This window comes from Ceratotherium simum, chromosome 29, assembly GCF_057802395.1.
Source record: "Ceratotherium simum simum isolate JZ-2026a chromosome 29, ASM5780239v1, whole genome shotgun sequence".
In the NCBI taxonomy this organism is placed as follows: Eukaryota; Metazoa; Chordata; class Mammalia; order Perissodactyla; family Rhinocerotidae; genus Ceratotherium; species Ceratotherium simum.
In genome coordinates, this window is record NC_141928.1 from 10,460,001 (window position 1) to 10,486,760 (window position 26,760).

At 36.1% G+C, this 26,760-nt stretch overlaps 1 protein-coding gene across 3 annotated transcripts in view; it reads right to left on the reverse strand.

Moving 5' to 3' along the window:
• Positions 1-26,760, reverse strand: part of PBX3 (PBX homeobox 3) — a 211,180-nt gene that overhangs the window by 120,390 nt on the left and 64,030 nt on the right. The window lies entirely within an intron of this gene.

Here is a 26,760-nt window from a genome sequence, read left to right on the forward strand (position 1 = left end):
GGAATTCCATTACTTATTTTTAAAAGTTCTCTGGTGCCCTAATGTAATATTCTTTCGGGACTGTTGTCAAGGATACCAAGCACCGGCCATTAAAACCTTTTGTTTTCCAAGGCATTCCGTCTTTTATTAATAAATAAAGATAAAGATAATGTGCATCCAGCCAGTGGAAAGTCAGAGTATGTTTGCAATTTTCTCTCTCTATTCCAACCTTATTCTGCCCATAATGTTTAGAAGATACAGATAAAAGAAAAAGCCTTTTAAAAATTCTCCATATACCCCATAAGATCACACCAGACCCAAAATAATATAGGTAAGAATTAATCAACTTATACATCTAAAGGCTTGAAAACCACTCTTTTTAAAATCTTATGTAAATTACATACTCATATTTAAGTAATCACAGGGAGACATTTATGATATTAGTTTATAAATGAAATTTGCAATCACTCCATGTTAGAATGCAGTCTCTTAAGGGTAAACGAAATTCCCAAAGGACAGTCTCAGAACAGTAGAACCAAGTAACAAGGAAAATCTTATTAAATTCTCCAACTAGGCTTGTGGATATTTTAGGGAAGCTTGTATTCACCAAACAGAGAAAAAGGAAAAGAAAACATCTTAATATTTTAGGATCAGGAAATTAGATAAATCAGTCAAGCACCAGTAACAGTGAAAAGGTGTAATTTCTTTATCATGAAAGCAAACGATGGCCTCTGTAAAAGTCAGTACAAAGCTAGAATTGACATAAAAACAGAACGGCTGGATTTTGTACAAAAGAAAGACTACTTTTCCCCCCATAACCTAAAAATGAAAATTTGGACCATATTTGAAACAAATTCTAAATGCAAAACTCACAAGTTCCAATATAAGTAAACCAAGCAAATAAAAACTCAGCAATTAAAAAAGGCCTTCATGAAAACAATACAATCAAAAAGGCCAAGTAGAAGGCAAAGCCCACAAAATTGGTCACGGATGAGGCACAGCAAGCAAGCCTTCAAATGGAAGTTGCTTGCAAAAGAACTCTGGCAACTAATCCCCATAATCTTGGGTCAATATTGACCTGTTTTACCCTAAACTTCAATTGTTCTAGCCTAAAAACTGCCTGTGGATTTCTCTTTAGTCCTCTCCTACCAATGAGCACCATTAAGCTAATACACTCTGCTAAGTGCCTCCAAAAAACCATTTTTTTTTTTTTAACCGAAGCTGCTATTTTCTGGACTAGAACACATTAAATGCAAAATGAAAACATTGGGTGTGTAAATTTCTCCTCACTGGAAGGCTGAATGGAGAGGGGTGAATTCTTTTATGCATGTAATAGTTCAGAAAACTGATATGATGTCAACATGAATGTGTTTTACAATAAAATTGGGTGTCAGAGCCAGAATGGATTCACTGTCTCTGCAGGCCAGAGCATGGCCACTGTTGCCTAGAATTGAGTCAAGTTGTCAACTGAACTGATGTTTAGCTTCAGTAAGATGGCCTGAAAGAGAAGAGCTAGCACAAGGAAAACCCGCTGAAGCAACTTTTTGCTTTAAGAAACAGCTTATATTTCTAACCCCATCTTAAGGAGGTCAGTGACTTTATCATTTGAAGGCAGAAGATAAATTGACACTTCATCAAAAAATAAAGATATAAGTTAAAGTCTTCAAAATTAAAGCCTGAGATAGAGGAAAAGAAAACACATGCTTTCTGAATTATGAGTCTCTCATAAAATCATTTCATATTTCAGATAGGCTATTGTTTTTACTTAAATTTTTCATCTAGATTCTTGTTAACCGTGCACCAAACACTTCGCTAAAAAGCAAAAGCACTGAGTCAAATGATTTCTACCCATTTAAATTGTTCCACACTAGACCAATGCTGCAGTTGACTACAACATAATTCTGAAATTAACTCCAACATCCAGAACAGTTAAGAGATCAACTTAATCTCCCTTGATTCTGTAACCAGGATAATCAATTCTGCCTACAGTAAAGGAAGCATTGCCCACCCAACAGCATTCTCAACAAAAGCTGGCTGTACACGCTATAGGCACTGCAAACCCAAGACCAAAACAAGCCGTATAACAGTAGAGCTATACTCCAGAGACTTCACTCTCTTCCCTCCCTGTCACTGAACAAACTGAGATAAGACAACACTCTGGGGATGAAATAGCAAAGAGGAGAAAAAGCCGAGTGGTTATAAATGCCCTGTTGCAACAGTTACGTACATAAAAATCCAGCCATGCATTTCTCTGGTGCCTACTGTATCACAAGTCCAAGGCAAAAAACACAGAACCTAGGGGGTGCTAGATTAACGCAAACAAGAGAATAATCTACAACATTTCCCCTATCCCCACAGAACCAACCATTAGCCAAGTTTGATTTTAAAAACACTGCCACAACATACTTGAGTTTTCAACAATGAGAATAAATTTAACTCCATGTACTCACCTAATCATTCAAATAGTTTAGGATCTAAGACTGTAGGCTTAGAATTTACATAGAACTTGGGAACAAGTCCAAGCTCTACCACTTAATGGCTAGGTGATCTTGGGCAATTTACTAAACCTCTCTAGGTCTTAGTTTCCTCATCTGAAAAATAGGAATAATTAAACAAATTACAGTTGATGCATGTAAAGAGCCTATCACAGTCCCTAGTATATTGTGGGCACTAATAATGTTAGTTCATAATCATGTAATAATTTCTAAGTAATAATATAGTTAAATGCTATTTAGTAATTAGGTTAGCTTGGCCAACAGAAATCAAAAACTGTGAGGCTCTATGCAGACAATAACAGCAACAAATTCAACAATTTAAAATCAAACAAGCAAAAAATTCCACAAAGGACATACATTTTGGGTTCAAATCTTTACCTCAACTACCTTCACAATGTTCTTTTCATGGCAATTCAATTAGAATGAGATTCAAAAGAAAGAGTAAGGACAAAGAAATAACCCTGTAATATAAATATTTCCAGTCTTTGCCCTTCACCCCACACACACATATAACTTCCCAAAAGGCCATATAGCATATTTTAAAACTAACGTTTTTCAAATAAAAATTTTCTTGATGTAGAAAGATACAATACACTACTGTTATAAAATTATAGTCAATGCACCAAGAAGATCAAGGAGTTATGAAAGAAAAATTGGCAATTCTTTAAAGGAAAGGTGAAAAATTTACTTGGAAGTTTAGCTATTGCTAAGGGATGGAATGTGTGTTAGGAGTCACTCATAAGCCCCTAAAGCATATATAAGTAATAATATAAAACCCAAGCAGGAAAGACCAGGAAAAAGACATTACCTATTGCTACACATTGCCTATAAGAAACAACTCCTAAAAAGCCAACATAGTAAGGATAGCACTATTTGCACATGATCAGAAGAACACTATTAAATAATTGCATTGTAAGCAGCATCTAAAACAACATGGACACATTTCCACTGCTTTAAAAGAAAACTCCATCCTGGAAAAATTCCTCCTTTATTCTATCTACAGAAAGTTGTTTCTATCTACAGAAAAATTTATGGAAGACATTTTAAATACCTGCATAACATTAGACAAGTCACAATTATTTATCTTCACTATCCTCTTTGCTATTTAAGATAAAAAGCCAAAGGACAGGTCTGTGAACACAAAAAGCATAAAAATAATCCCTCTGCAGATACCCATATTTACAAAGAAGCATCTGAATGGCCCACTGTCCAAAGTGCTCCCTGTAGTCCAGAAATGAGCAAGACAAGATTGACAGATAACAGAACATTGTACTAGTCTCTTAAAGCTTTTGCTTTATACTAAGAATTTCAAGCCAGCAAAATACTTCAAAACGGAGTATAAATGTATTAGATGTCAGGAGTTCATTACCTCACTTCTATAAACAGAAAGGTCACTGAAAAGACAATCTTGGAATGTTTAAGAATCATATGCCAACATTATCCCTTTCTCTTATCCTATCCTCAGGCTTTTCATTTCTTGTTGTCCACACAATGTATATAGTTGGATGTTATACAGTCATCCAAAACTAAACATATCCAAAACATCTTCCCTAATTCTCCTATCAGAGTAAGCAGGACCAATATGCTCTCTAGTTTCCAAGCTTTTAACTCCCCCATAAATCTTTGGCTTTTCTCTCTCTGTCTGCTCACATTAAATCTTGCTAACTTTTATTGTGCAAGGAAGTTATATCTGTTCATCCAACACAACTGGAGTTTACAACCTAACTACCTGATAACCAGTGCTTGCCTCTACCCTCAATCTTTCCATCTACCCTTCACTTTCTAAAATCTTGTTTCTCAAGAATTATTTTCCACGTCATCCTTTGGCAAGGGCAGATAAAGAATTATATGAATAAAATTAGCATTTGTTGGGGCCGGCCCGGTGGTGCAAGCGGTTAAGTGTGCATGCTCTGCTGCAGCGGCCCCGGGTTCACCGGTTCAGATCCTGGGCGCGCACGGACGCACCGCTTGGCAAGCCATGCTGTGGCAGCATCCCATATAAAGTGGAGGAAGATGGGCACGGATGTTAGCCCAGAGCCAGTCTTCCTCAGCAAAAAAAGAGGAGGATTGGCAGATGTTAGCACAGGGCTGATCTCCTCACACACACACACAAAAAAACAACTAGCATTTGTTGAGCATCTATTATATCTCAAGAACTCCTATGTATTCTCTCACTATCACATTCAATCTCACTGAAGTTAAATGTGAAGTAGGTTACATGTGTTGGGGAGGTGAAAGGCAAAGACAAAGTATTTTTATTAAAAGTTTATTTCTCTATCTTTCCTCTTTCTTTTGAACCTCATTCCAACTGAACTGGCACAAAAAGACATTAATTTACTCAATCTATAGACTGTAGAAGTGACCGATTTTCTGAATCCGAGTACACTTCTCTTTATATATCATGCTGCCTCTTGATTCTTCAAACCTACAACGACAAATGAGATCCACTTGGTTCTTGCCTCAAAATTATCAATAGTAGTAACAAATATCTATTGATCACCTACTATGTGCAAGGCACTTGGCTATATGCTTTCATTTAATCCTCACAACTACTCTCGGAGGTTACATACTATTATCATCTCCATTTTAGAAATTTAAACAGTAACACAGAAGGATTATTAAGTTACTTCTTCAAGGCACTCCAGTTGGGAAGTAGTAAAACTGGGACCCAAATCCAGGTCTGTATGACTTCAAAGCCCATATTCTGAACCATTCCTCTCTCATAAGTATTAAGCTCCACCAAAAATCTCCATCTTACCTTGCTGCCTTCACTTTTTCTTATATATGTCCTCCCTTGTATGTGACTTCCCTGGAAACTCTAACATTCTCCCCAAAAAGTCCATTTCTTTTCCACCTTTAAAATTCTACTTTATTCTTTTCATTTCATAAAACCTTCTTAGATTAGTACCATACATTTCTAGGCTAGACAATATACTACCAGCCACCATTCCTGGCCTTTGCTGTCTCCAAATATTTTGTGCTTTGGTACAAAAAGCTGGTGTTACATATACGTATACTTGACATTAGCAGAGTCCAATTTAATCTCATGAAGAACAAAGAACAGCAAGTTGCAATGCTAGCAAACAACAGACAATTATATTTATGTAGATAACTTGGTTATATGCTAAGAATGGGATTTGGTAGGAGATTTTTCATATTCTTATAAAGTATATCCTCCTATCATTTCCCATTTGTAGCCCAAATCTTCTTGTCTACCAAAATATGTCTGGAGTAAGGAGCTGTAAACTGAGCACTACAAATAAGAAGCAAGTCTGTAGCTCAGGGTAGCAATTATTTATATAGATCACAAATGTTTCTTTAAAATTGTGAGAGCAAGAATCTATTGTCTGAAGTGTTCTTAGAAAATGAAGGGAAGAGAAAGGAAGAAAGAAAGGATGGCATAGACCGTTTTTCCTTAGCGTGCCAAATACATGGCATAGACTCTACTATTAGAATGTTTCCATCTACCACTTCAACCTAGCAGCACCAACCAAGAATGCATCCTTTAGTTGTTACTTTTTGGAAAAACTTAACAAAACAAATACTATGAATATTCTTGAGACCTTCATTATTTGAAAAAATAAACTGCAGAGTAGTTCAAAACAGCCCTTAATTAACCTTAATTATTATCGTCTAGATTCCTTTTTGAGCATATTTTCACTTTAACATTTTTAATATAAGGTCACATAGCTCAAAACGCAAAAAGCACATTTTAAAGTCATTTTCCTAGTCCTGAATGCAAACACCTTATTCTCCTCCAGAGGCAATAATGTCACGTGTTTCTTATGTATGCCTGGAGATATTTTATATAAATATATATGATATATACATACACACACAACATATATATAGAATATACATAAATATCTATACACACATATAATAAGTATACACTGCTACTATTTTTCCTTTATTAGATATATAAGTATTTAATACATATATACATGTTCTATACGTTAATTTTTTAAATTAACATATCCTGGAAACCAGTTCTATATTAGTGCACAAAGAGTGCATAAAGAGCTTCATCATTCTCTTTTACAGGTTATACATAACGGTATTATATTGAACGGGAGAAACATAATTTATTTAACTAGTCCCCTACTAATGAACATTTAGATTATTTTCAAGTTTATACTATTCTAACCAATGCTAGAAATATTTTTGAAAACACATACAGGGCCGGCCCCATGGCTTAGCAGTTAAGTGCGCGTGCTCCGCTACTGGCGCCCCAGGTTCGGATCCCGGGCGCACACCAACGCACCGCTTCTCCGGCCATGCTGAGGCCTCGTCCCACATACAGCAACTAGCAGGATGTGCAACTATGACATACAACTATCTACTGGGGCTTTGGGGGAAAAAAAGAGGAGGAGGATTGGCAATAGATGTTAGCTCAGAGGCGGTCTTCCTCAGCAAAAAGAGGAGGATTAGCACGGATGTTAGCTCAGGGCTGATCTTCCTCACAAAAAAAAAAAAGAAAACACATAAGATTTCTTACATGCAAAGATATATGAAGGCTAAATTCCAAGCACTGCAATTGCTGGGTCAAAGGATTATGTACATTTAAAATTTTTTATAGATTTTCTGCCAAATTGCCCTCCAAAGGTTATCCCAATTTACATTCCCACCAGCAATTTATAAGAGTGCCTGTCTTGGGGCTGGCCTGGTGGTGTAGTGGTGAAGTTTGCCCCTCCCCTTCAGTGGCCTGGAGTTCGAAGGTTCCGATCCCAGGCGCAGACCTACGCACCACTTATCAAGCCATGCTGTGGCAGACGTCCCACACATAAAGTAGAGGAAGATGGGCACGGATGGTAGACCAGGGCTAATCTTCAGCAAAAAGAGGAGGACTGGCAACAGATGTTAGCTCAGGGCTAATCTCCGCCCCCCCCACCCCCAAAAAAGAGTGCCTGTCTGTGCACCACTCTCCATCACACTGTTACTATACTTTTTGATCTCTGCCAATCTGATAGATGAAAAATGGTAGCTGAGTGCAATCTTACTTTGTTTTGACTCTTGAAAGTCAGTAGAACGTAGTGGTTAAAAGTGTGGGTTCTGGGGCTGTCTCTTGGCTCTGCCACTCACTTGGCTCTGCATTCACTGTGTGACCATGGTCAGGTAACAACCTCTGTGCCTTCATAAGTCAAAAGGGATAATAATACTCCAATTTCAAACATTCTTAAATTAGATGAGTTAATACATACAAAGTGCCTAGAACTGTGTCTTGCGCACAGTAAACACTCAATAAATGGTAGTTATTTTTTATCTTCTTTTGAGGAAGGCCGGGCAATTTTCTTTGCACATTTAAGAGTTATTTGTATTGCTTTTTCTGTTAACTGTCTTTTCATATCTTTTGTTCATGTTTTATTGGATTAGAATCCAAAATATACAGAACTTCTATAAATCAATAAGAAAAACAGGCAAAAGATGTAAATAGTTCACCAAAAAAAAGTAAAAACAATTGGTCCGTTATATGTCTCAGCCACTATCACATCAGCATTATCACCTTAAAAATTTGTTGAAAGGTGTGCTTATGGAGTTTTCACTTCCTTTTTCCCTCTCCAGCTACATTTCTGAGTTTCAGTTCATATACTTTATTCTCTTATAAAAACTTTCCCAGACTAGTGTTTCTAAAGTCTCCTCCTACCCTAGTTTAAACACCTCATAACATTTGTCATGCTCTGAAATTATTCAATTTATTGACATATTTATTTTCTATCTCTCTATGGTCTTTGAGAGCAGCATACTTGACAGCCATGTTCACCGCTGTATTCCCAGCACCTAGAAGAAGCTCTGGCTCAGACAAACCAAGCAGTATTTATCTGATTGATGACACTGTTAAAAGTTAAACTGAAATTGGAACCCTCATACAGTGCAGATAGGAATATAAAATGGCATAGCCCCTTTGGAAAAAGTCTGGCAATTTCTCACGGGTTAAACATAGAGTTACCAAATAATGCAGCAATTCCACTCCAAGGTATATGCAAGAAAAATGAAAATATATGTCCACACAAAAACTTGCACACAAATGTTCACAGCAGCATTATTCATAATAGCCAAAAAAGTGAAACAACCTAAATATCCATCAACTGATGAATGGATAAATAAATAAAATATCCATTCAACGGAAAATTATTCTGCAATAAAAAGAAATGAAACGTTGATACATGCTGCAACATGGAAGAACTTTGAAAACATAATGCTAAGCCAATCACAAAAGACCACATATTATATGATTCCATTGATTTGAAATGTCAAGAATAGGCAAATCTACAGAGACAGAAAGTAGATTAGTGGTTGCCTAGGGCTGGGTGGAAAGGGGAACTGGGGGGAAATGAGTATGAGGCTTCTTTTGGGAGGTGATGAAAATGTTCTAAAATTGATTATTGTGATGGCTGCATAATTCTGTGAATATGCTAAAAAAAAGAATTGTCCACTTTAAGTGAGTGAATTGTATGGTATGTGAATTGTATCTCAATAGAGCTGTAATTTTACAAAAGTTAAACCGAACAAAGTATAAATTGAATTTTGATGCTTGACACCCAAGGAATGGAGACATCACTACTACTTTGCTGAAAGTGATGCATGGAAATGGGAAGAAAAGAATAAGGAGAGGAAAGGAAGAAAAAAATCCCTTTCTTGAAGTGCTAAAATCATTTTATTGCTTAAAAAGATTATCTATTCATAGAAAATCCAATTTCATTTTTCTTTTTTTCTCTGAAAATATAGGCTGATCTAGAACTGTAAAACATTTGCCTTCTTTTCTTTTTTTTTTAAGATTTTATTTATTTATTTATTTATTTATTTATTTATTTATTTATTTTTTCTCCCCCAAAGCCCCAGTAGATAGTTGTATGTCATAGCTGCAAATCCTTCTAGTTGCTATAAAAACATTTGCCTTGTTTTCTTTTGTCCAAAGCTCTCATTATGAACTTCTCTGTGGCAATATGGAACCAGATCTCCACATACCATCATTCTGTAGGCCTAACACTGCTCCTTGGCATAACGCTGAGCCAGGGGAGGACATCAGGAAAAGCTGATGAGTTATAACACTAATGAGGAGTTCAGGCAGTGGATAGGACTGTGTTCTATTATGCAATACCATTCTAGCACTTTTCTAGGAATCAGGAAGCCACATATATTTTATGGTAGCACATGCTCTGATTTCTTCATCTTTAACAAAGAACCAAAGATAAGACATCTTTTAAATATCATTCTCAACCTTTTAAGCTACTGTTTTACATAATAATTTAAGATCCTTTACAAATATCCTATAATCAGTACAAATGTTGAAGAGTATTAACCTCAGTTTAGAGAAGGTTGATTTGTGTCTTAAGCCCCTAACCTAGAACTTTTTGGTTTAAGGTACTCTGCAAGCTGCCTTTGAGAGCCATGTTACAAAAAGTTCCTAGAAAGTAAGTACAGCGTAAATAGAAAAGGCACAGGCTTTGGAGCCAGATACACCTCAGTACGAATCCAGCATTATCACTTAACAGCCATGTAACCCCAGGCAAGTTACTTAACTCTGCTAATCCTCAGTTTTCTAACCTACAAAATCAGGATAATACAAATTTATGGTGGTATTATGAGGATTTAGCAAGAAAATATAATATTTTTTTCATTACCAGCACATTCTTGGCATATTGAGGGAACTTATTGCCATAAATACTAATTTATTCTCCTATTTGCTCCTCTTCCTAATCATAACTCAATAATTAGCACCCAAAGATAAAGCTCAAAGGAAATCTTTCTTAAGCCATGTTGCATGCTAGAGCATCACAGAGGTAAAATCATACAGTGGTTAAGATTACACAGACCCTGGAACTTCCAGAAATAAGAACACAGCAGTGTAGGCATTTTTAAAATCTCACCAAATCTCATCATCATAACCAGATGGAGCAATCAGGAAAGAATAAACCCCCAGATGACATCTTCTACAAAAGTAGGTGACAAGGAATCCCTCCAAATCCTGGAATATAGACAGATGTGACCAAAAACCTCCATTAGCAGCAAGTGGTGACATCAAAGAGAAGTACAAAAGGGATAGCCATGGAACCCAAAACTCACCAATAAAACATCACCCCAAAGGGAAAAGGACGAATGTTATGTGGGATCCTAGGCAAGTGAAGCTGAGAACAACTGCTGAGACTAGAAGGAGTCCATACAGGCTCCAAGTCATGGGGAAAAACAATCTTAAAAACTGAAGATTAACCAAATGATATAGCTGTCTATCAATCTGACCTCAGAGCACAGTGGTTTGTACATCCTCAGGGATATGTACAATCTGACGACCCTCCCCCAAAAACCTGCAAAGAAAGCTTTAACTTCATTCAATAGTCTATTGTTATTTTGAAACTATTATAGATACATCATAGGATAAAGAAAATTGGATTTCAAGCAGTTAACATAATTACGTTAACTTTCCTAGAAACCCAATTTTTTAGCATAAAGAAGAGAGATACAAGCATAAGATCAAAGCAGTTAAGTAAAAACCCTGTAACCTTAAATTTGAATTAGAATTATCAATGGGAACTCACTTTTTTCTCCTCTTTTCCCAAAAGCAGACAACCCAGTAGCAATCAGTACCCATATTGTGGTCTTTACATATCATTCCTCAATAAAAAGAACCATGGCTCTTTGGAGAAATGGCCAATTCCCAGTCTAATGTAGGGAATACACAAGACGAGGCTGGCATATTTTGTTGTGCCAGAAAGTAAGAAGCTATAAAAGCTAATAATGGAATCTTGTCAAAAGGACACAGGAGCCCGCTAGAAGGGGCTCCCACTGGACAAATGTGAGACAATTTCAGCATCAAAAAGTATAATGCCTGCAACTGATTAAAACACACTGCACATCAAAAACGCCAAGACTTCATCATAACTACTAAGAAAAAAAAAAAAGAAACAAATCAAAACTTATACACCACTGGAGGATACTAAGGCACTACCTCATTACTCTGAAAATTGATGATTAAAAGGAAAGAATTAAACATTTTATACTGCCTTTCCAGTCTGAATTATATTTCAGGATAACCAAAGAGCCCTAGTGGATCAAATAAAGCTCTTCTAAAGACTTCTGGCTCATAAATGAAGAAGGAATACCATAATGGGAAATTACCATTTCAACCCCTAAGAAATTCAGTAATTCAAGCACTGATCATCCATGGATGGTAAAACCATTAGGTGAAAGGATGATGAACGAGGAACTTTACAATGAAAAGATCAGGCTGGCACTACCAGAATCCACTGATCCATCTTAGCATTACAAAAAGTAAGACAACCAAACTTTATGGCTGATGTGATGCAATGTGAATCTAATCAAGCCTTTAGATCTAACTTCCAGTCTAGAAGTTCAGAGAATAGAGGCATAAGTTAAATAATGCCATGAGAAAGTAATCAGCAAAATCCAGAATGTGAGGCATTCTACACGATACACATTCTGGTTTCTTCAACAAGTCAACGGTATGGACAAAAGGTGGGGAGGTGATATTATTTATCTGTTCTAATTTAAGTTAAGAGCCATAACAACCAAAAACAGTGAATGGATATTTTGAATCCTGGTTCAAACAACCCAACTGTAAAAAGACATATGTTAGACAATCAGGACTCTGAATAGACACTAGATGATAATAAAGTCTTGTGGGGTTTTTTTGTTTTTGTTTTTTGGTGAGGAAGATTGGCCCTGAGCTAACATCTGTTGCTAATCTTCCTCTTTTTTTGCTTGAGAAAGACTGGCCCTGAGCTAACATCCATGCCCATCTTCCTCTATTTTGTACGTGGGATGCCGCCACAGCACGGCTTAATGAGCAGTGTGTAGGTATGGGCCCAGGATCCGAACCTGCAAACCCCAGGCCGCCGAAGCAGAGTGCACAAACTTCACCACTACGCCACCAGGTGGGCCCTAAAGACTTGTTAATATAAGAACTTCTTGTTACTTTCGGGAGGTGTGATAGTGGCACTGTGGTTTACGTAAGGAGGAAAATATCTTTTTTAAAAGCAAACTTAAGTATTTAGGGATGAAATAACATGGTGCCTGGAATTTGCTTTAAAATATTCTAGCAGGAAAGGAGCCGGCCCAGTGGCGTGGTCGTTAAATTTGGCACGCTCCAATTCAGGGGCCCAGGTTCATGGGTTTGGATCCCAGGCGTGGACCTGCACCACTCGTCGGTCACGCTGGGGCGGCGACCCACATACAAAACAGAGGAAGACTGGCACAGGTGTTAGCGCAGAGCTAATCCTCCTGAAGCAAAAAGGGGAAGATTGGCAACAGATGTTAGCTCAGCGTGAATCTTCCTCAGTAAAAAAAAAAAAAAAAAAAAAAATTCTAGCAGGAAAAAAGTTGTGGGAAGATATACAAAACAAGTATAAAATATTGATTGCGTTTAAATCTGGTTGATGGTTATAAAAGAGTTCACTGTACTCTCTACTTTTTTGTATGTTTGGAAATTTTAATAATAAAAAGTAAAACATATAAAACAATAAAAATAATACCAAATTTAAAAAAAATACCAAAAAACCAGTATAAGTTCTAGAATCAGATTGCTAGGGAATTGAATCCTAGCTCTACCACTTACAAATTGTGTGAATTTGGGCAAGTCATTTAACTTCTTTAAGCATGGTTCTCCTTCCATCAAATGGGGGAAATAGTACCACTATTTATTAAGTTTGAATGAGATAATTCATATAAAGCAGATAGAACGTTTCTATTATATAAAAAAAGTCCAGTAAATGTCATCCATTGTCATCATTACTATTAGAAGGATTATTATTGCAGAGGATGTGATAGCAAAGCCTCTTGAATAGTTTTTATGTAAAGGGCCAATATTTATTTTTTGTCAAAATTCTTATTTCTTTTTCAAAAACGCAGATAAATATACAATACCAAACATCTACAAATAACTACTTTTCCTTTTCTATTAGTCAGCTTTTTGAAAATTAATAAGCACAAACATTACTACTACCAATATAATAGCAAAGGAAGTTGATTGTTTCAAATTTTATACTACTCTTCAATTAAATTTAAGTGACATAGTGTTATCTATATTTTCTCTATAATTCATGGCTCTGTTTTTAAATTTAAATTTTCTCTAAAACGATACGTAAGGAAATTATATAACAGCCAATCCAAGAAACATACAAAGCCATCTTTTTTCCAACTAAAAGCTAAAAATACTTTTCTCGTTTTTAAACAAATAAAATCAGTTCAGTGCTCAGAATACATACGTTTTACATAACACAAGAAAAATCCCTTTTGTAAATAAAAAATTACACTGAAGTCTACAGAGCTGAGGCAACTGATGAATTTTTCCTTTCACTTTTAATCAGGCTTCCTGTTGTAGGAGCTCAGCAGACAGTGACGCGAGACACTGCCTCCCAACTCTGGCTCACCTCTGCCGTTGCACAAGGGACACCGTGTCAAGATTGTTCAGCTCTTTTGATGAGTGCTGCGTGGGTAACTAATGTGTAAATGCAGATACGTATAGAAAGCAGTTTTGACAGTGATGTATTGCAACTGGTTCCAGATGTCGGTGAGGGATGCTTGGCCAGGCATCTGGGGCTCCACTGCCACGGAGCAGTGTGCCAGGACCAAGCCAATCTTCGAAAGACCACGGCACTTCAATTCTTCAATTAGAACCTTCTTAAAACAATTACTTTGCTTCTCTTCTTTCAGGAAAACGTTAAAATATTTCTACCTTGTTGCTTGTTTTTCAAATTTAAGGAAAGAGAGGTTGAAATATTGAGCAGCCTAACAGTTTGGCTGGAAGGAAAACTTTAAAGCAAACTTCTGAGATATTCAAAATTAAGCACATATTCATGAGAATTTTAACTAAATCGCATCAAAACTTGAATACATACAAAAGTTTAAGCAACCGCTGATTAGCAGAGTAAATGTTGAGATTATTCATCTAATAATACTAGAATTCCTAAGAATGTCAACATTAACATCGCACATATATCACAATAATTGTAAATCAAATCATCAAGCTTTTCTCTCTCCTTTTGCTGCCTATAAACTTGACAAGTGTATATTAGTTAAAGAAAATGTACTGCAGTTGCACTGACTTTGAACTAAATGATAAATTTTGTAATAATGTATCTCCACAATAAAATCCTAGAAAAGAAGGACTGACAAGCAGCATGCAAATAAATGAAATTTCTGGTCCACTGGCTGAAGAAGTGCAATCAGATGTATACAGAAATTCCAAAGTAGAAATATATTATTACAATCATGCAATGAATAGCCTTTAACCTTTAAAATTGACAAAGTTGCACTTCCTACATGAAAAATGTTGTAGCACAGCTCCAACATAAGCATTTGGTCTAATGGGAATTTTTTCAAACAACCTGTCTGTCTCCCTCTTCTTTCAATACCAAACTCCCAGCTCCAATCAAAAAACTCTCAGGGGATCACCTACAGCTACATTCTCTCCATGTGGTTTTGCTATAAGGCATTTTCTCATTGATCAAGGGAACTGCAGAAAGCATGTGTTCTGTTTATCCTAGAACAAAGAAGGTGACTTACGTTACTGATTTTCAGGATCAAATCAAAGATTTTGAAATATTTTTAATAGAAATAAGGGCAAACAAATTTGTCAGAGTGATGTTTAGAACTCTATTGTCCTTTTGATTTCCGGATAAATTGAACATTCTAAATACATCAGAAAACTTTTAATCTGAGAGAGAACCGTATGGTCAATAACTTCCTGTTATAACTAAATTGTTTAACTAAAGCCCATGCTCCTATGTTTGGTCTGATATAACTTGATATGCTAATTGAAAGGTCAAGAGTAGTTTTAAAAACTGACCAATCTTACTTTTCCAGATGGATCATCAAATTTATTTCTAACCTTGCATTTAAATGATCAACCAGTAAAATTTTATTACAGGCTTAGAATACATTACAGAATGGTGCCAGACAGCAGAAGAGCTGTAAAGTATTTATTCTCATCTCCCCTTTTATAGGGTTCTGTTATGACAAATCTTTATTGTGAAATGCATATCAACACACTACAACTTAAAACAACCTTAATTTTGGTCCTATCCTAAATATGATGGTTTTGACTCCTAATAAATTATGTTCAACAAATAAAAATATAGTTGGAGCATTTCTACATAAACCATTAATTACTCTGAAATGTGGAAAATTTGTCTAGGCAGTACAATTATATATATCAGATCTGGCAGGTCAAAAACAAAATTATTGCCTACTGAAAATATGGATGCAAGTATATTTAACTAAACGACTTTTGTATTTATCTTGTCAGTTTACTAATAACTCAAAATAAATCCTCTGGACAACAAGCTAGTGCTTCCAAAAAAGGAAAATACATATTACTATATCCAGCAAAAGTGCAAACTTAAAAACTACTGACATCTATGTGCAATACATGAAGACATAGTAAACTAAGGTCCTAAATGAATTTAGTTTTTGATTCTGAAAAATAAGTGCATAATTCCAGAACAAAGCTATGTATCAAAGAGCCTTACTGCTGGTGACAATGTAAATCGGTATAACCACTTTGGAAAGCAATTGAGCAACATCGAGTAAAGTTGAATAAACACATACTCTATAACCCTACATTTCCATTTCTAGTTATACACCTCAGAAATTCTTGCATGTGTACAAGCATATTTATAATAGCAAAACTTAAGGAAACACTCAAGCATCCATCAATAGTGAAATGAATGTGAAGTTTATTTGCACGATGGACTACAAAAGCAGTTAAAACTAATGAAACCAATCCACAGTTATCAAACTAGATACACTTAGAAAACAACGGTGAGTGAAAAGAGCAAGCTACAAAACAATATATACATTATGTATATTCTGTATATATATTATATTTAGATCAATGATAAAAATACCATATATTATTTATGAACACATACATATGTAGCAAGTTTTCTTAAAATTCATGAGAAGCATATGCACCAACTATAAGATAAGTACTACTTTTGTGTAGGTAGGAAAGTCAGCGAATGATTGGGAACTGAAGGGATGGGAAATCTTCAACGATATACAACCGATTTTTTAAATAAATGTCTAAAGCAGATACTGCGGGCCGGCCCTGTGGCGTAGTGGTTAAGTGCGCGCTCTGCTGCTGGCGGCCCGGGTTTGGATCCTGGGAGTACACGAGGCACCGCTTGTCAGGCCATGCTGTGGCGGCATCCCACATAAAGTGGAGGAAGATGGGCACAGATGTTAGCCCAGGGCCAGTCTTCCTCAGCAAAAAGAGGAAGATTGGCATGGATGTTAGCTCTGGGCTGATCTCCCTCACAAAAAAAAAAATAACGCAGATATGGCAAAATGTTAACATTTATTAAATTTAAAAGGAAGGAATATGGATAGCTGTGTGTTTGAAATATTTCACAATTAAAAATTAATATATAAAAATCCATAAACCTACACGACCCCTTACTGCAGAATTTCTACCAATACCTCATTCAAATACATTCATTTACACATTGCATAATTTTGTTAGGTTAAAAATTATGCCCATAATTGAAGGACAGAGCAATCTATTCTTCCCAACAAGGTCTTCACACAATAAGTTGAACTGTCTAAATACTTAGTACTGATATTACCATTATTATGTTTTTGTAGTATTCATAATCACAGATACATTTTCAAAGGAAAGATTCCCCTAATCACCAGTGACCCTACATTAATCGGTGAACAGTCCAGACAAGCTAGAGTCACTAAGCACTTATAATATCTGATTTTCAATTCTTTCTGAAACTTCACATAAAAACATTTTGAGGAAAGTCATCCTATATCATTCATGACAAATAATCATGATATGAGAACAGTAAATAAATTATTTGGATATCAAGTAAGGAAGCCTTTTTTTTTTTTCAAATGAAGAATCCTGCAATTGAGGGCCTGAATAGAACAAAAAGGTGAAAGAAGGGTGAATTCACTCTCTCTGAGCTGGGACACCCACCCCCTCTTCCCTTTGGACCTGTTCTCAGGCCTTCAGACTTGCGTCTTTGACTGGAACTACACCACCGGCTTTCCTGGATCTCTAGCTTGCAGAGAGACTTCTCAGCCTCCAAACTAGAGCAAACCAATCCTTCAGAATAAATCTCTTTCTATAGACTTAAAAGAAAAAATCCTACATACGAAGGATTTGAGCCATGAAAAATTTTAAAGCACATAAAAATCATTCCAAGAAAGAATTTGATAAGATGGTAGTGAATAAAGGAATTTATTACACTAGAATCTCTATGCATTACATTCAACTTGAGCAGTGTTCTGCCAGAACTAAATCTTCTAACTTTTGGAACTAGTTAAATATTAATGTTATTGCCTTTCTCATTCAAAGATAGTATGCTAGAATTGAACTGGTTGAAAACTGCCACCCATAGTTAACATCTGGAAAGTGTCTCCCAATGCAAAATTAAATAGATTCACAGGATAGTCTAGCAAAGCCCCCAAATTAGATTCTAAAATAAGGGAAGCTTCTACATTAAACTTGATGGTATCACAATCATGGATTGATCCTCTAAATGCCAAAACTGAGAGCAAAAAAGACGAAGAAAAATGGATACCTGTTAGCAGTATGGTGTATCAGAAGTTAACAGTGATGCTTATTTGTAAAATGAGAATACTTCCTAACTCAGTGGTTTCCACTTAGGGCACCCTAGGGGTCTGGCAAGGTCAAAACTATTTTCGTAATATTACTGAGATGTTGTTGTCCTTCATACTCTCATTCACTCATGAGTACACAATGAAGTTTACAAGAGGCTACATGAAGTATGATATCACAACAGACTGAATACAAAGCAGATATGAGAATCCAGCTGTTGAAGTCAGACACTGAAGAAGAGATTTGCAAAAAATGCAAAACAATACCACTCTTCTAATTTTTCTTTTGGAAATTATGAGTTTATTTATTTTAAAAATGTTATTTATGTCAAAATGCAATCTGTTTATTATTTTAAAATGAACTAATAAAATTTTTAAAATCTCTAATATAGTAAATATCGATAGATATAATCCACATAAGCAAAAGATCTCTAGGGTTCTCAATAATTCTGTGTGGCGTGGAAAGCGGTCCTGAAAGTTTGAGAACCAACGACCTATGTCTTAGAGTTGATATTAATTAATGAGGATTAGAGGACTAAATGAACTAATGCCTGTAAAATACTTTTCACAAGACATGGCAAACAATAAGTTCTCAATAAATGGTAGCTATCATTGTTAAAACAGCTGGGCTACATAAAACAATGTTGAGACCAGGGATTCTTGGGAATTTAATTGTCTCCCATTCTCTAGTAAGCAATGAGTATTAAAAAAAATCATTAGTCAAATTTAATTCATCATATAGATTCTAATTAAATTCTATCATAATAGGTGTATATATTATTTTTCTAGACCTTGTGAATCTCCTTATAAACTAGGAAGGCCTGCATCGCTAGACTTAAAATAAACCTTAAAGACTACCATAGAGTTCTGCTTTCCTTTGAGGCACTAGGAAAACAGCATCAAGAAGCCTAAGTATCCTGTGCCAAGCACAATAAATTAATTAGGATATTTCATTCTCATGAATACCTTTGTTGGAAATACAGGATCAATACAGTATCATGGAATAACAGAACCGGAGGGCCCTAAAACAAGCTTCTGGTCAAGATCCCTGATACAGGCATATCTGGCACACATCCAAGACACACCAATAGATACAAGACTCACAAACTGAGCAGTTATTTTTCACACTGGTGGTCAAGTAGCTCTCCCACAAAGCCAACCAAAATCTTCCCTGCTTTCATTTTAAGGTCACTTCTTTATGTTTCATTTTTTATTGATAAAGATAAAAACAAATATAAAATATAAATAAAAAATAATAATAGTAAATATAAATTATAAAGAAAAAATAATAGTAATAGCATACAGAAACCAAATACTTGGCATCGATCTTATAAAAATTCTTCAACCGTTTACCCTTCTTTTCTCTAGTTAAAATACGTCATAAATCTCTTAACTTTTCCCCACTGGATCTATAGTTCATTCTCTTAATCATTCTTTTCTACCTTCTAAACTCCAAAATAAAAGGATATTGGAGCCTTTTGAATTTTTCTTAAAAAAAAAAAAGCAGACTGATCCAAAACATCAACCACAGAAATCTCATCGAGGCACTAATGGACTATTACGCCTTCTAAAACTTTCTTAGAAACCACTTGACATATCAAATTGTTCCCAAAACTAACACAGAAAACATTCTTTAAAAGTATTTTTTTCTTTTAATTTAATTAATTTATTTATTTTCCCCCCAAAGCCCCAGTAGATAGTCGTATGTCATAGCTGCACATCCTTCTAGTTGCTGTATGTGGGACGCGGCCTCAGCGTGGCCGGAGAAGTGGTGCGTCGGTGCGCGCCCGGGATCCGAACTCGGGCTGCCAGCAGCGGAGCGCACGCACTTAACCGCTAAGCCACGGGGCCGGCCCATAAGAAAACATTCTTTAAAATTATCACCAAAAAAATATGATCTCTCTCCTTAAAAAAGGCCATATTAACATTATACGTTAAGTTCAGTCTTTTAAAAACTATCTTTGCAACTTGAAATCAGCATTAAGATGAAAGCAATGAACAGCATAATGCACAGAGGTACATAAAATCCATTTTCTGAGTAGCATGTACAGGTGAATAAAAGTAAATACACAGAGTCATGACAACTTTTTTTATAATGTGTATACTTTTATATACTGCAGTGACTGGGATAAATTAGAAAATGTTAATAATCAGCAGCAACAGTAGGCATTTGAGAGGGAACCAGAGAATGTCCAGTTCCCCTCCCTTTCCCACAACTGTATTTCTGAGTTTCAAATATCACAGTGGCTTCACAAAATACAGCTGTACTATGAACTTTCACATACAAGACACACACTTGCTAAACAGGCAAACACAGGCAGTGAGACTTAATGAATTGTAGTAGTTACTGACAAGGAAAAATTCACATTATTATTATTTTTTTTTGGCTACTTGGCAAAAAATAATTTTAAAAACCTCACAAATTATACAACTGCCAAGATGGATGATTTACAAAATCCCCAAATCCAACTACTCATTAATGTGTGTTTCATTAAGTATGTAGTACTGAATTAAGGTTAAGGATATCACAATGTACTATGTGGAGTTTTAAATAATAATCCAATACAATCAACTATAACACTGAGATGATACCCTGTATGAATGTATGGGAAAACATTAATATAATATATGCATTTATTAGATCATACAGTCTTTTCTTCTACTATAGTTAAATTACAATCCAAGTTAAACTCAAACAGTTTCCTTTTAAAACCTTTCCTAAACTACTCAAAAAATTTATTTATAGAAATAACATTGCCTGTGAGATTTGAAAATAAAACATGCTAAGGGAAATATCAAGTTTTAACATGAAGATATACATACATTTCAAAGTTTCTAAAAGAGATGCTATCATCTTCAGTAAAAGTATTATTATTTACAATGACAAACCACATCTAGGTAAGAAACGTTTTTAAACTGTGGAGAACAAAAAAAAAAAGTACCTCCTTTAAAAATAATTTTCAATGATCAGTAAAGAATTTTCCCAGATCCTCTGCACAATAGATCTAGAGGAAAAACACTGTCACATCTACTTGTAGGAGCACTCCTTATCCCACCACTAATCAGGCAAGAGGACAAAGTCCACGCTTTTAAAGCTATGTGGTGTATATGCTTAGGTAAAAATTATGTACACAAAATTGTTCTAACAAAGGAACAATATATTAGGTTCACAAGCATGTTAGCTCTCTGCCACTGTTTATAACCCACCTTTAAATATTAAATTTTAATTTTACTTATTTAGGAAAAATTACATAATTCTTCATAGCACAGTTTAAAAATAACTCCACTATTAATGCAGGCCCTTTATTTAATCACAGGCTAATTTACTCCTGACAGAAAGTAAATTCCACTATTTTCTGTGAGGCTTTATGAAATTGCCATCATTTTTAATTAATTCTTAATTAAAATATATTACACCACAGCTTCTACCCATCTCTCTTGATATTCTAACATAATCAATTCAAGACCATTTACATATCATTAATTAAAAGCCTTCCTCTCTCATCCTTAAAATCATAATGAGGCTCTATTTCTCATTAGCAGCCTTTAAGGGATAAAATAACAATAGAGTCAAGAATGAATGGTAATTTAAAAAAATAATAATTTATTCCTTTAAAAACTATATAGTGGACAGTGTGATTTTCAAAATTTTTCAACTTTGGGGAATTCTTCAATTCTTTCTCTATGTTTTTCAACAACATAGAGCAACAACTGACTATAACTTGAAACTAATTTCCAAATGAGATAAAAATAAATAAGAAACAGCAGCATCTTTGAAACCAGAGAAAACCGAATAGATTTCTGTATCTGGACGACGAGTGTTACCATGAATGCTACAAACAAGTTAGTTAACGTAAAAGAGAGAAAAGAAAACAATTAACATTACCTTGTCTTCATTTCCATTTTTTAACATTGTCCTAAATGTTCAGAAATGAAACCCTCTATAGGAATCCTTTGCTTTTAAAAGGATTCTTTCTTTCAACTAAAAGTCCATTAATATCTCTTAAGTCTTAAGATGTAATTAGAAAAGTATAATTGAGATTTCTATCCCTATGCATTTCTTACTAGCTTACCACTGTCAGAATGAAGTATCTGTGGTTACATGAAGAACTGAAACAGAGAAGCTAGTAGGAAGTTCCACAATTAAACTCCAGAGCTATGATATGTTTTACACATTCGTAAATGAGCTGTGATATATGCTGGTACTATAAAAAGTTATCATTTATTGGTAATGAAAGGTAAAAATTAACCACCTATTCAATGATTTTACCTCTTCTGGAGACTTTAAAGCCAAATACAGCTACAGAGAAGATTTATAGTAACTCATGACTTTTAACCTACTGTGTTCAATATTTTGGCTGTAAGTTACAAAATTAATACAACCTCAACTATGATTACTTTTATGATTAGTGTAAAATAAAATTTTATTGCTTTTCTTTCACTTCAAGCAACTGCGGTGGTATTGCTTTCTGCAATACTCCAAAAAAAAAAAAAAAAAAGACTGACAAACCTTAATTTGTTACATTTTTCAGTTTATTATTCACAATTGTATTTCAAAGCCAAACTATGAACACAAATAGGAACCAAGCGAGTATCAAAATGTGACCAAAAAAATAATACCACATAATAGAGGCAAAATAAAATCAGACTCATGTCTTGGAAATTTTATGCAGACTTATTGTCACCAGCATTAACTATATCTAGGTGTTTCATATCAGGCAAATCAGATTTATATCACTGTCTTCTGTCAAATGCAGGTGCTCCACCACAACTTGTCAAGACAGCCTGTCTGAATCTTCACACGTCAGACAGAATCACAGCACTCGGTGTTTTGGTCTGTTGACAGCAATTTATTTTGATGTGTTGTCACAATATGGAATTCTTCAATGCTCTGCACTGTGGTGCCAATAAGTCCCACTGTAGTTCTTCTACTGCCAGATGCTACAGGTATAGCAAGGGGAGAGGACAAAGTTTTGCCTTACTTTCAAAACCCCCTTATTAGAGCTCTAAGTAGTTAATTTAAAAGTGGAGGGGAGGGCCGGCTCCGTGGCTTGGCGGTTGAGTGTGCGCGCTCTGGTGCTGGCGGCCCGGGTTCGGGTCCCGGGAGCGCCCCAGGGCGCCACTTCTCCGTCCAGCGTGGGGCCGGGTCCTGCGTGCAGCGGCTGGAGGGATGTAAACCTATGACATGCGGCTGTCTGCTGGGGCTTTGGGGGGAAAAAACTGAATAAATAAAATCTTTAAAAAAAAAAAAAAGTGGAGGGGAATGCTAAATAGAAGCAAAATTTTCCAGACGTTCCTTAATCCCAGCATCCAACAAAATGTTTAACCCCACAGCCAAATCATCTGAGTGAAGTAAAGCCAAACAGCCTGTCAGGAACAACCAGGGACTTTAAAAATCCCGCAAGTCTGGGCCGGCCCTGTGGCTTGGTGGTTAAGTGCGCGCGCTGCAATGCTGGTGGCCCGGGTTCAGATCCCGGGTGCGCATCGAGGCACCACTTCTCCGTCCATCCTGAGGCCGAGTCCCACATACAGCAACTAGAAGGATGTGCAGCTATGACATACAACTATCTACTGGGGCTTTGGGGGGAAAAAATAAAATAAATTAAAAAAAAAAATCTTTAAAAAAAAAAAAAAAATCCCGCAAGTCAAAAATCAGAGTACAGTAGTCCAACCTGAGACTAAACAATAGCTTGGGCTACACATCAGTGCGGTCAATTGTTTTCTTTCTTTTTTTTTTTTTTAAGATTTTATTTATTTATTTTTCCCCCCAAAGCCCCAGTAGATAGTTGTGTGTCATAGCTGCACATCCTTCTAGTTGCTGTATGTGGGACGCGGCCTCAGCATGGCCAGAGAAGCAGCGCGTCGGTGCGAGCCCGGGATCCGAACCCGGGTCGCCAGCAGTGGAGTGCGCTCACTTAACCACTAAGCCACGGGGCCGGCCCCCGGTCAATTGTTTTCTAAGCTCTTTCTCAGGGCTAGTTTCAACCCACAGTAAAAACTTCAATTCAGTACAGTGCAAACATTTCTTATGTACCTACGTGTAAAGCCAGGCACTAGGGGTTACAAGAGAATGAGATGATGAATGGGAATAGATTTCTTTTGGGTTTTTTAAAATACATTTTCCAGAAATCTGTACAACTTTCACATTACTCCTCCAAGAATGTAAAATACAACTTATGCAGGAAATACAAAAAGACAACTAATTAAACGTGGTAGAAGAAAAGATAATATTCACAGAAAAGCTCAGAAAAGTTTTAAACTTTGTAATCCTTTCCTATTTTATATTTTAACTTTTCATATTAAAAGCTTCTATCTAAAATCACTTTAGGGCCGGCCCCGTGGCTTAGCCGTTAAGTTTGCGCGCTCCGCTACTGGCAGCCCAGGCGCTCACCAGGAGTGCACCAACACACTGCTTCTCCGGCCATGCTGAGGCCGCGTCCCACATACAGCAACTAGAAGGATGTGCAACTATGACATACAACTATCTACTGGGGCTTTGGGGGAAAAAAAAAAAAAAAGGAGGAGGATTGGCAATAGATGTTAGCTCAGAGCCGGTCTTCCTCAGCAAAAAGAGGATTAGCATGGATGTTAGCTCAGGGCTGATCTTCCTCACAAAAAAAATAAATAAATAAAATCACTTTAAAAATAGACAGTACAGGGGCCAGCCCGGTGGTGCAAGCCATTAAGTGCACGCGTTCCACTGCGGCGGCCCGGGGTTCGCTGGTTCGGGTCCTAGGCGCGCACCAACGCACCGCTTGTCAAGTCATGCTGTGGCAGCATCCCATATAAAGTAGAGGAAGATGGGCATGGATGTTAGCCCACGGCCAGTCTTCCTCAGCAAAAAAAGAGGAGGACTGGCAGATGTTAGCTCAGGGCTGATCTTCCTCACCAAAAAAAAAAAAGACAGTACAGGGTGATACAAGATATATTTATTTGAATCATAACTAAAGATTTGTCAATATCTACATCTAAACCCTTTTCTTATAAGTAGCAAAGATATCAACAGTATTCATGTTTTCTATTTCCACATAGTTCAATTACTCTATTACAGCTACAGTCAAAAATTTTAAATTAAAAAGTAAAGATCAACATTCTCTTGAAAAATTACAAAGTAAAAAATTAGCTTTAGATTTGAAATTAATTGTTGGAAAATTCTAGGTTAAAAAAGTTCTTGTCAAATTGATAACAATTTAAATAAACGAGTAGTATATGCAATGGACCCAAATAATAAAATTCCTCTTTGAAAAAGGGTGAACCACAAGTCTAAGTACAACTTAATAACCAAGTATGGCTATGTAATAACAAGCATGTAAGGCTCATTTTTAAACTTCATAACTATAAGAAATGACTTGATATTTATGAGCAGGGACTTTTATCATCTACAATTGGTGCACACCATAGTCATAAGAATTTATCTCCAAGGAATTCCACTATAATTTTGTTTAAAGATTTTATTTATTTATTTTTCCCCCCCAAAGCCCCAGTAGATAGTTGTGTGTCACAGCTGCACATCCTTCTAGTTGCTGTATGTGGGATGTGGCCTCAGCGTGGCCGGAGAAGCAGCGCGTCGGTGCGAGCCCGGGATCCGAACCCGGGTTGCCAGCAGTGGAGCGCGCTCACTTAACCACCAAGCCACGGGGCCGGCCCTATAATTTTGTTTAATCTAACAATCTTTGCATCTTCTCTGTAAGGTAAGTGGGTAGCAAAGCAAATGGTATTTTTTTAAACTTGGTAAAACAAGAAAAATAAGACAAAAGACTTTACAATGAGTTGGAATCAAAGCTGAACAAAGACTCTCAAAATGATTCCATTAAATTATATTCTATGAGTTCTTAAATTAGCTAAGTCTAGTAGGGCTGCCTTATGGCACAACTCTAGAAGGCACCATTCACACAGTATTTTATAAATGGTGCAATCTGGAGTTGTACAACTCAACAAACCTGAATCTAAAGATAGCCTCAATGATGTTACTGTGTGTGTGTGTATTCCTTCCAGAAAAAAAGAGGTATACCTATGGCACAAACCCTATTCTATTCATCTATAAGAAGGTTATATCATCACATAAACCATAAGTACCCTCTAGACCAACTCCAACATCTAGGAAAATAAAGCATTGAACAGTTATGGAATATGGTACACAAGTACTCTTGATAAAGATCTGTTGCAGGTTGATTTTTACCCAGTAAATAAGTATGACAAGTAAACAACAAATGTGTATGACTCAATATGTTCTGTATCCAAAATGCATGTCTAATCCACTTTAAAGAAACCAATCACACTGACACAACCAAATTACCTATATGTGGCCTTTATAGACTGGCACTAATAATACCAGCCAACGCAGAACAATTCTTCACTCTAGTTTCATGACTGATTTTGGAAAGAACGGAAAGTAAGTGAAAAACGTTGATTAAAAAAATAGCTTAACTCTCATTTAACAGGTAAAGAGCAGATATACTTGCACAGACATATTAACCTGCAGAAAAATGAAATCACATAAGAAACCTGGTTTTCTCCCCAAAATAGTCAGAAAAGCCCAATCATCTGATAATCTAAAAAATGAGACACTACAAGAAGACAGAGACTAAGAGAGCTGGTAAGGAGAGCTGGAATTCTATTTCGAAGAAGATATGGCACAAAGATCATAGAGGGAGAAAGAAAGGAAGAGATGGGGAAGGACTAAAAACTTGAGGACACTGAT